Source organism: Uloborus diversus, chromosome 3 (assembly GCF_026930045.1).
Source record: "Uloborus diversus isolate 005 chromosome 3, Udiv.v.3.1, whole genome shotgun sequence".
Taxonomy (NCBI): Eukaryota; Metazoa; Arthropoda; class Arachnida; order Araneae; family Uloboridae; genus Uloborus; species Uloborus diversus.
Genome location: NC_072733.1, coordinates 30,083,444 through 30,093,656, shown reverse-complemented (window position 1 = coordinate 30,093,656; position 10,213 = coordinate 30,083,444). Strand labels below are relative to the sequence as shown.

Below are 10,213 nucleotides of genomic sequence, written 5' to 3'. Positions count from 1 at the left end.
GGGGGGGTTGGGGCGTGAAAACACCCCCCAGAGACATTGGTTTTAACATAAATGCAAATTCTATAACATTAGTTTATGCATATGAGAGAGCTGTTTTAATCAAAAGACCACCTTTAGAAGGTATTTGTGATCAAAAGTTCCCCTTCAAAAGGTATTTTGATCAACCCCTCCCCTCCAGAAGGTGGTTTTGATCAAAAAATCCCCTTCAGAAGGTATTTTTAATCAAAAAATAAAAGAAACTCAACCAGAAGGTATTTTTGATCAAAAAATCCTTTCCACTAGGAGTTTTTTATCAGCAAGTTGGGCGGAACCACCGTAAACTACTCTTGCAAACGCTTGTTTGATGGATACTTGTTTCAATCCGGACACCCAGCGCATGCGCGATAGTACGTAGTCTACGGTTCGGCGCCAAACACGGAAAAGAAAACGAAGCAGGGAGCCATGATGGATTGACGTAGTAAGCTGCACGTTAGAACAGCAGAGAAAAGGTATTTATCAGTTTAATATTTATTCAAATGCAATTTTATTTCAATTGTAATTCAGAAGAATGCACGGGTGTTTATATTTTTTACTATCACGTTTCGCGTCAAAGCATTTCTTTGTAGCGTAGCACATGTTTCAAGCTCAATGTTAAGCTTTTTAAACTTTATGTTTATTTAAGTCAGCCTGTATGCATATATTCTAAATTATTCATACAGTTGGTAACAATTTTTATTTGACAGATTTTATTAAACCGTATGTTTTAATTCGATCGACTGTCGATGTCTTAAACGACCAAAATAAAGTTTCTAACTCCTATCTCAAATATACCTCAGTCTTTTTTTTTTTTTTTTTTTTTTTTTACGTTGTGTTGGCATTGAATCCTTTCTTTATGTTAATAGTTGATTACTTAATGCAAATAAAATGAATATCATTCCTAAAACAAAAGCAAATCAATAAGTGTAATTGGGAACTCCGAATATTCTGTGCAGTATTTATTTAATTAATATTCAGCTCATTTGTATTTTTAATATTTTTCACAATTAGTCAAGTGCATGCGGGGCAAGTGAAATAATTCATTTCGTTTACTTATTCAATCATTTACCAAATCATTTACGTATTCATTAATTAACTAATTTTTCCTTAATTTAATAATTCACTTATTAATTCACTCTTTCACTTATTTTCTTATGCGTTCGCTCTCTATTTTATTCACTCATTTATTTTTTTTTGTATCAATTAATAAATTAATTTATTTATTAGTTTATTGTTTCATTATCTTTTCATTTAGGGAATTATTATTTATTTGATTATTATTTTGTTCGAAAATTTTTCTCACAATCAAATAGAAAATATTTCATTTTTCACTTTGTCCCATAAAAAAAAAACGTGAAAAACTTATACTTTTTCTCGAAGGCTAAATTTTACTGCCAATAGTAACAAATAATGTTTTAACGCAAGTGTTATTTTATGTGTAATGTTATTTCTTTATATATTGTAATTTTCAAAACAAATTTCCTATTTGTTCATTTTGAAAAAACTCAGTCATCTTAACCATTTCGCTTTGCCCCACATTCCCCTACTATTTATTCTAACTTTTATTTTATGTTTTATGTTGAAACAGTTCTTGACCCAGGTGTAATTTTTTGTCTGATTAATGCTATACGACAAATTCAAATATTTTTATTATTATAAAATTATAAAAAAAACTGGGCATTTAAAATTTTTGTTCCGACATTTTTTTTTTTTTTTTTTTTTTTGACAAATGTGCCCAGCAGGGCATGTTAAAATTTTTAAGAATTTTGTAGCCCTGACCTCCTATTGTATATATAAATTTGTTAAAATTCTACTTTAAATTTTACTCTGTTAAACTTATTTTAAGTACCGTAGAGTCTCGAAAATCAGATGTTCATGCTTCCTCGGATTACAACGAAGCAAAATATTTCAATTTTCAGATGTTAATGAAAATCATTTCATTCTAACTAAAAATGTAACTAAAAACATTAAGCACCTCAAGTAGAGCAGAACTCAAAACTTTTAAGACTCTTTTGTATTTTGAATATTCGGTTTGTCTGCTGAATATTCAGTGTATCACTAAAGCGTTAGTTTTGCTTCAATCTATATATTAAATAAAATTCATAATTTTGTTAACTCGTTGCGAATTGTATTCCTCTTTGGTCTTTTCCTGAATACCTGGTAAATTTATCCATTTTACCACCCTGGCAGTGCCGACGAGATTCCATGTCAGCGTAGTCGGAAACTAGCGACTCCTCCTTTGAAGGGGCCCGGCTTGGAATCGCAGTAGACAAATTTAACAAGCTAAATGGGGGGGGGGGGGCTGCGATTAAACCGACAAGTGGCTTGTTTTAGCTCACGGCTACCCTGAAGCCTGAAACCTGGATCAATTGTACCTTTTTTTTTAGTAAAAACTTCTAAACAGAATAACTACAAATACACTGTTAAAACTACAGGATGCATTCGGCACCTTTCAGGGGAGAAACGCTTGTTCACCAGCGGCACCCAATACGGAGCCGAAATCGCACCTCTAAATAGGGTGAAAAACAGGCACCTTTTAAAAACTAGACAGCCGGAGTGAAAAAAAGGATCCTTCGGAGAGAGAAATGGCACCCTTACTATAGATCCTCCTCCCCCCTCCCCCGTATTGTGTGCGTTTTTAAATACAGTTGTGTAACTTTTTTTTTTTTTTAGTTTTGTTTTGATTTATGATATTCTACGTTTTGGACATTTTTCACATTGAACTCGGTATTGGAAATGATTAAAACATGTAATTACAGCATTTGATCATATTTCAGAGTTTTCAACATAGTTAAGAAGTGCTCATAGCGTTAATTCATCTGATCGTGCTCTAACTCAGTGTTTCTCAACTTCTTTTGACCCACGGGCGCGGTAAAAGCAAATGAAAAACTTTGCGGACCGGTGAAATCTGTATCGTTTTCTTAAAGAATCATAAAATAAATAATATGAATAATAACTCTGGGGTCGTTAAAAAACATGTGAAAAAATTCAGGGTTCTGATGTTTTTTTTTTAACAAAAAGTAATGTTAAAAATTAATAAAACAATAAATATCTACCCCTTCACTTGTATCAAAGATCTGTCACAAATACGTTATAATTTAAAAACGAGTAATTATTTAAAACATGTGAGAAATTATACATTTACTAAAACTTGACGTATTCCGAAAATGAAGCATAGCTGTACTTATGGATTTTTTAAATGATGAGCCAAAAATATTCAGGGATATTACAATTACGGAAAAACAAAATCGTTTCATAAACGTTAATCAAGAGTAACAAAAGAAACTGCACATAAAGTTTTTCAACAGTTAAATAAAAAACCAAAAGAAAGTTCTAACGCTTTCGAGGACTGCTAACAGGAAATGATTCTAACACTTGAATGAAAAAGCAAAAAAAAAGAAAAAAAGAGCTAGACTGAGAGAGATTTTTTTTTTTTTTCGCTATCTTTATGTTATAATCTACGAAGCACAAGAAACATTTTTATTAAGGTTCTTTTGGTGACTAATAAAAGCTGCTTATCGAGTATTCAAGAAAATAATGACAGATATTTTTAGTAGCGTTTTGAATGATGGAAATTTCACGATAGTAACAGTAAACGAGAACTAGAAGACTAACGGTTACTGTGAAAAGCAATAAATGCACTTTTAAACACTTAACTATGTTTGAAAGCCCTAAAAGCTACAAAGTGATCAAAAGCTGTACTTACTTGTAATTTCGGATAATTAATCCTAGAAAAGTTGGGTTTTAATCCAATAGTGTACTTCATTCAATGTGAAAGACACACAAACGCAATCATCATTTGTCCGCCATATTGAGGTGGTTGAATGTATGTCTAAGGCAAAAAGCGCATGCGCAATGAGTCTTTCTGCGATTGCATGATGTTCTGGCTCCTCTGCTCTATTTTCTAGCCTGTGATGCACCTTCAGGCACTATGCTTTCACCTTAGAGGGAATATTTTCACTCGTCTGGAACCCCTGCTTTTAACAGTGTATACTATTTGTTCTTCTCATTGAAGGAATATTTTACATCAAATTAAAATGCAGTAAATTAAATGTATGATCTTTTGTGAAATATTGATTATAAGCATTTCAAACGAACGGCCAGACTCCTGTCTTCAATCCCAATTTTCAAAATATTGGTGTATATTTCGTTCAGTATAAATTTTGTATGAAGTAAAACACTGCCATTATTGTTATCAGGGACCCTCTTAGTTTTCTGATAGGAACTTCAAATTTTACCGACTGGTGAAATACGGTTATTAACACTTGGAGGGGGGGGGGAGACTTGTGAACATGGCATGTTTTACATAACACTAATCTTGAAAAAATCTTAAATAATAGCAGTCCCAGTATTCGATCTCTTGGACAAACATTTGGAACAATGAGATTTATGTTTCTCTGGTCGAAACTTCTTTGTTTGAGCAGCTGTTTTATGTAATTTCATCTTTTTCTTTTACTTGGGAAAACATATTTTAAATTATTTAGTCAAACTTCATTATTTCAAATCGTTATATTGTTCTTTAAAATATGATGCATGTTCTGCATTTTTTAATCATGTTCCGAGGTGTGTCCGAGGTCTGTTTATATGTTCTCCCCAAAAAGGGCACATGTAAGCAATTAAAGACATTTTTTAAAAAAGTCCATGTCACAAAGAAAAGGCTACCTATTTAATCTTGGAGATATTTTGGTGCTGCGAAATTGATAATATTTTTTTGAAAAATAAAGAAATACAAAAAAATTGTTCTCATGTGTCCCTTTCCCCACTACAATTAATTGCAAGTTTTTACAATTAATTGCAAGGAATATTTGGGTATTTAAAAACTTGCAACTATATCTCCAGATTTGCCAAATCATCAGCTAAAATTTGCTGAATATGGAATTTTGACTAATACCTCCCTTCGGGGCATTCTGATTTTTATAAATGTATGTAGTTTTCTCGTAGCAAAACTTCAAGTAAGATGCAGTGCACATATAATAACATACTTATGTGTTCACTTTTTAATTGTTTTGATTTTGTCCTTGGTTTTGTAATCAAGTATTAAATCTACTTTTTCCTCCTTTTTTCGAAAATATCTTACTTTTCGACACTGAAAATGTTCTACGAGCTCTATAAATTTGATGCCATCTTTCTAGACATGTTTGTTGCACAGCATGATTTACATTTGCACTGATTATTGTTAACTATTTTGAGAAGCTGTTTAAAGAAATGGTTTAAAATTTAAAAACATTTCTTTGAGATCTCTATACAAAAAAAAAAAAAAAAAAAAAAAAAAGGAAAAAAATAACTTTTGTGTTTTAACACAAGGCTTGAAATATACCTGTGCAGAATGAATATTCTGATAATTATTGTAGGATTTTTTACCTTTATCGAAACAAAGTTTGCTTGAATAATTTCTTTTTTGCCTGTAGATTGCCAGATGATTTCATGTGTTTCATATGGCTTTATTTCGGAATTCAAATTAAACAAAACTGTTTTGCATATATAGCTTAACTGTAACTTAGGCTAGCTTCTAGCAATAACTTGTTTTTATTATTCAAAATATTAGCTCCATTAATAATATTTGTCCCCAATTTTAAAACCGGTTATATTTCCATAAAATAATTTTAGTCGACAATTTCAAAATAGTATTCTTGTTTGTTGACTTTACTTAGAGCTCTGGTTAAATGTATTAGCAAATATAGCATGTCCTGTCGTTTATTCTTATGTTTTTTTTATAGCTGCCTGTCAAAGAGTGTATAAGGATATATGGCAGCTGACATCAAGAAATAATGTGAGTTTTGAGTACAACATTTTTATTTTTATTAATAAACTTCATAAATAGGATTTTTTTTACAGCTGGGTTATCAGGTTTTTGACTAGTAACAGTCTTTCATAGTGTAAACTCTTGCACCTCTAGTCAAAAATGTTTACCATATCTTAGTAACCGCAACCTATCATATTTCCCAAGTTTTATTGAATGGCTTTATATCAAGTATTCAGCAGCAGAATAATTACTTCCCCTCTTATTTGCTTTCAAGGTAAATATTCATTTTCAATTTACTTTTAGGGGTCAAATAGGTCAGCATAGATAACACTTAAATATATTTAATATTTGACAAAAAGCAGTTAGAGGTGAAAATGATTGTTTTTTTTTAGATAAGTGCATTAATTATAAATACTTTTAAGTTAATTGGACTGACTCGATAGTAAATAATTGTGAAAATAACATTAAAAAAGAATATCATGCACTTGTATATATGTGGTTAGCTCTTTTTGAAAATCTTATGTATACATCCCACTTAGCATGTAAGCCAAATTAATGTATTTGGGCTATGTCAAAAATATATGCTAGCTTGAATTTTTAAAGAAGAAAAGGGAGGAAAACACAAAATCTTTTGAGTATGCATTGAAAATCAGATTTTAAACTTGTCATTTCATTTTACTTTTAATTCTTATCAAGTTTAGACCAGCCAATTACTCATTTAAAATTCAGCAGGATTTATGACAGCTTTTGCTATTTATAATTTGTATGTTTTTTCAGTAAGCTTTTGTTCACAAGCAAATTTGAACGATTGGAGTTTTTTAGTTTAAACCGGTATTGTATTTCCGTCATGTTTATAAACCTAACCTTGTTTGGAAGTAATAAATCCTACAATTTGTGTGGGGAATGCTACAAGTAGGTGTTGACAAGTCAAGATTTTTGCTTTGAGGAAAACTCGCCAAATTATTTTTTTCACTATTTATGGGGAATGTGAAGGCTGGATTATGCTATTAAACTATCATTTCTAAATTTTACTTAAAACAAAGTGTCTTCTTTCGATCAAAGATTTTCAACAAACGTGAAATATTCAGTATTTTTTAAGTTTGCTGATACCTACTTTTAGTAATTCTCTTAGGTGTTTAGTTAGGTTCTTTCATACATAATTTTCATCACGTTCACCAACAATTCCATCAATGTTATACTTAATTTTTATTATTGTTTTCATACTTTAGCTGAATTAAATGTTGAACTTCCATATGAGGCAGTGAGATTGCAAAACTCCGTAGCTCTGCAAAAAAAGTTATTTTGCGCAGCATTTCACAGTCGAGCGTTCAAGAGCATGAGGCATGACATAATGCTTAAAACTATCTTATTAAGTAAAAAATATTTATTTTTATGCTAGTGTTTAAAATGATTATTATAGCTCAAAAATAATTTAGATTTATATAAGCGATCATTTTTACAAGATCAGGAACTGATTTACAGATCCCCGAACTCTGGGCGCAAAGCAGATTAAGCCTTCTAAGAGAATCAACAAGTCTCAGCTAATATGAATAGTTTAAAATCCCAGTACCAAAATATAATTTTTCAGATGATAGCACATTCCTTGATTTACATAATTTCAAGGTCTCTTATAACACAGTTTCGGTAAGTAAAAAATCAATCTACTTAACTTTTATGATTTGTACTGAAACCAAAAAGACGAGGAATGATAATCAACAGATTAAAGGGATAGCTTGAAATTGATTTTATAGTGTTACTGGTTACGACTTAGATCTGAAATAAACTTGAGGGAATTTAAGAACTCCAGAATGGAACAGCGACCTATTTACACAGCCCCCAACTCCAGTTCCGTAGCAACCTTCAGTAAACATAATGTTCTTCCCTAATTTTTTTTTTTTTTTTTTTTTCTTTTTTTTTTTTTTTTTTTTTTTTTTTTTTTTTTTTTTTTTTTGAGACAAACAGCCTATAATTGAAAAAAAATCTACGAATGTCTCGAAAAAAATTTCGATATATAGACACAATTTTTCTATGTAATGAACATAGAAATTTGCTGGGATTTCAATGTATAGAAAATTTTGATATGTGGAGGTTCGATAAATGGAGGTTCGACTGTATTTCAGTATCTTATTCCATTCGGATTTTACATCCTGATGAAATTTTTCAAAGTGACAATTTTTATTTCTGCGATAATAAAAAATGCTAGTCGCATGTTGTGAGAAAATAAATTTATCTTTTTTTATTTATCAGTCAATGTTGAATGAATATTTGCGTGTAAGGCAATTAAAATATGGAAAATCTATAAAACAATAAATGTATTATGCTAAGAATTCAACAACTTTGTGGGGGAAAAATTATTAAATTAAGGTTTTTTAGAAACAAAAAATACTTTTCATGCTATGAGGGATATTTTAAAATGGGATCGGGTAATTTAAACATTTTGTTAAAACATGTCTAGAAAATACTTTATAATCTGAAGAAAAGAAATTTGTGAGGGTTTTATTCTTTCATAATATTTATTTTTTATTATTATTATTAATTTTAATTTTAAACTTTAACATATTTTTAAATTCTCCATTCTGCAATCTCTTAACACAGTTTGAAGTATAGAATATTATAAACAATTAAACTGTTGATATAGTATTTCATACATGCAAAAAAGGTTATTTTTTGCCATGTTTCTAGAGGAGAGGTGCTTTTAGGGAGGTCTTTCTAATCTTTAAATTAAAAAAGTTGTCTGGGATTCTTACTCAAAAGCATAGTTAGCGCTACTATGCTTTTACTATCATAATCAAAACAGAACTTTTGAAATTTTAATTTAGCCTCTAAATTGTATCAGACATGGAAGATCAGATTTGATAAAGTTATAAAATATATTATTTACCAGAAAGCAATTAAGAGACAGCTTCAACTTCAGACATTTGCAGTCCTAATTCATAAGTTATGCTCCTCACCAATATTAGGTGGCGAAGAGCATAGGCATCTGTTGCGCACAAAATGTCACACAATTTGGAGTTTTATTTAAAAAAAAAAAATAGGTTAACTTAAATTTTCACTGATATGCCCAGTTTATACATGACCCTATCTAGCATGCTGAAGTATCAGAAATCGACTTTGGCCTACGTAGTTTGTAAATTGAAATTTAGTCATGTCTGTTGGAATGTGTCTTGATCAGGCTTAAATGTGAAACTATAAGTTAGATTGATGTATGCCGTTAAGAGGAAATCAGAAGAACTGCACTCTTTCTGTTAATATCAATCTTACAATGTAAGGTCCTCAAGTAATGTTTAAACACTTCAGCAATTAAAGTGTTCTTTATTCCAAAAATTACTCATGTAAAACTTTAGAAACTGTATTTTTCATAATGAGTTTTTGGTTAAGGCTGGGCTGAAAACGCTTCTGTTTCCTCTATATCATTTTTCAAATCAAGAGAAACATCTTGTACTTTTCTTATATTTATATAAATATATATTTTAACTTTGATTTTTTTTATTCATATCTATCATTTAATCTTTCAAAATGATTTTTTTAATGTAAAATCTGCAAATGTGACTAAAAGGAAGTATGCTTCTAGGGAATGTCCTATTTCTTATATTTTTTGTGAGAAAAAAATATTTTATTTTTCCTCCCTTGATCACTTTGATTCCTGTGAAGCTGATTGCATATTTAAAATTCTTTTGCAAAGGATGCTACAGTGAAATTTTTTTTCCACGTTTTTTTAGGTGCAGTTAGACAGTAATCCTTCCTTGAGAAGACCGAGCATGATGCCGAACTCGTAAAAAACTGGCTGCGGCAAGCCAAAGCCAGATGTTGTAGTAACCCCCTCAAGCTTCCTCATTTTGTAACATACATAACATACATTCTGTTGTAAACATACATTCTGTTAAATAAAAAAATCCTAAAATATATTTTTTTGTAGTTATTTGAGTTTACTATTAATATATAGAGTAACTGTGTGAAGCTCAAGCTATACCATTAGAAACTAATGCTGTCATAACTAGTTTTTTGTGATTTCACTTTTATCTTTTACATATATTGTCAAATAAAAAACGGTCATTATATTTTCAGTGTTTTGGACGTTTTCTTTCCAGTTTAAAATAAATTGCTGAGAACTTTGATTTTCATAATTACGAGTCTCAAATAAAAATCGCAAATTACGCACTCTTTATTTTTTAAGTGCCAACCTATCTGGTGATCCTGAACGGAAATGGAGGTTGCTCCAAGTAAGTTAGGAATAAATTTGTACAGGACTCATGAAAGAGTCGAACGTGCACAGAACGCAAATACCCTGTATCACGTGTTCAAATATGCAAAAGAGTAATAATTTTATTTAGAAAAGATGAGCCTGGAGTATCTGATAAGAAGATGAGGCTTTTTTTTTTTTTTTTGCCATAAATACAGTTTAATAAATATATTGAAGATTCAGAAAAGTTATTTTATCTTTTTGAGTACATTATT

General features: G+C 30.3%; 1 long non-coding RNA gene across 1 annotated transcript; it reads left to right on the top strand.

The window, feature by feature from the left end:
• The first annotated feature begins 450 nt into the window (after positions 1–450).
• On the top strand, positions 451–9,648 carry LOC129219387 (uncharacterized). The gene is made up of 3 exons (XR_008580410.1): positions 451–488; positions 5,733–5,785; positions 9,478–9,648. It is a non-coding gene; the product is annotated as an uncharacterized LOC129219387 (long non-coding RNA).
• The last annotated feature ends 565 nt before the right edge of the window (positions 9,649–10,213 follow it).